Source organism: Rhagoletis pomonella, unplaced genomic scaffold (genome assembly GCF_013731165.1).
Source record: "Rhagoletis pomonella isolate Grant_MI unplaced genomic scaffold, Rhpom_1.0 Rhpom_scaffold_27478, whole genome shotgun sequence".
NCBI classification, from domain to species: Eukaryota; Metazoa; Arthropoda; class Insecta; order Diptera; family Tephritidae; genus Rhagoletis; species Rhagoletis pomonella.
Genome location: NW_023485919.1, coordinates 1 through 973, shown reverse-complemented (window position 1 = coordinate 973; position 973 = coordinate 1). Strand labels below are relative to the sequence as shown.

General features: G+C 34.0%; 1 long non-coding RNA gene across 1 annotated transcript in view; it reads right to left on the bottom strand.

The window, feature by feature from the left end:
* The window catches only part of LOC118732769, a 318-nt gene extending 222 nt beyond the window's left edge, over positions 1-96 (bottom strand). Inside the window, exon 1 of the long non-coding RNA XR_004992184.1 lies at positions 23-96. This is a non-coding gene — a long non-coding RNA (uncharacterized LOC118732769). The remainder of the gene's footprint in view (positions 1-22) is intronic.
* Positions 97-973: the final 877 nt, after the last annotated feature.

The window sequence follows — 973 nt, the reverse complement described above, 5'->3', positions numbered from 1 at the left end:
AGATATAGACCAAATCGTGGACCTGGGTAACCTTGGGTGTATTTGTTCAATATGGGTATCAAATTAAAGCTGTTCATGAATGCTTTAAGATAGAGCACTTTTCAAACAGCTGGGTGACTAGGGTCTCGAGATATAGACCAAAACGTGGACCTGGGTAACCTTGGGTGTATTTGTTCAATATGGGTATCAAATGAAAGCTGTTCATGAATGCTTTAAGATTGAGCACTTTTCATATGGCTGGGTGACTAGGTTCTCGAGATACAGACTAAAACGTGGACCCGGGTAAACTTAGGCTGTATTTGTTTAATATGGGCATAAAATGAAAGCTGTTATGTCAAAAATATGCGGAACCAAATAAAAAAAAAATTAAAAAATTCATGAATACCGTTTTTGTGAAAAATAAAATTGTGTAATGCGGACAGTTCTTTAATCTTCTTTAATATAAAAATTAATATAAAAATAAGTAGGGTTTTCCTTCCTGACGCTATAACTCCAGAACGCACGAACCGATTTCCACGGTTTTGCATTCGTTGGAGGTTTATAGCTAAGAAAATTCAGGAAAAATTTCAATAGAAAAGTATATGGTGTGTGAGTATCCCTCACGAAAATAAGTATGTTTCATTTAAAGTAGATGGTGCCGGTGCGTGAAACATTGTTTAACAGCTATTCATTGTACTTTGCTCAGTTAATTTCATGTGACACTAGCGAATACCCGGCGTGCTTCGCTGCGCCTTAAAAGTAATTTTGTTTTGTTACTCCCTCTCACAACATTTGAAAATATTAGTTAATATTGCTGTACATATTTGTATAGTAGGGAGATTTTTTCAAATTATATAAATATACGTTATTTGAATATTGAATCAATACACGTTTGAGGAAAGAGTGCGATAGTAGACTCCAGTTATAAGATTATAAATTAAATTTCCAAGAGAAAGTCGGTTCTTTACATATTTTCTAATTACCTTCGAAAATA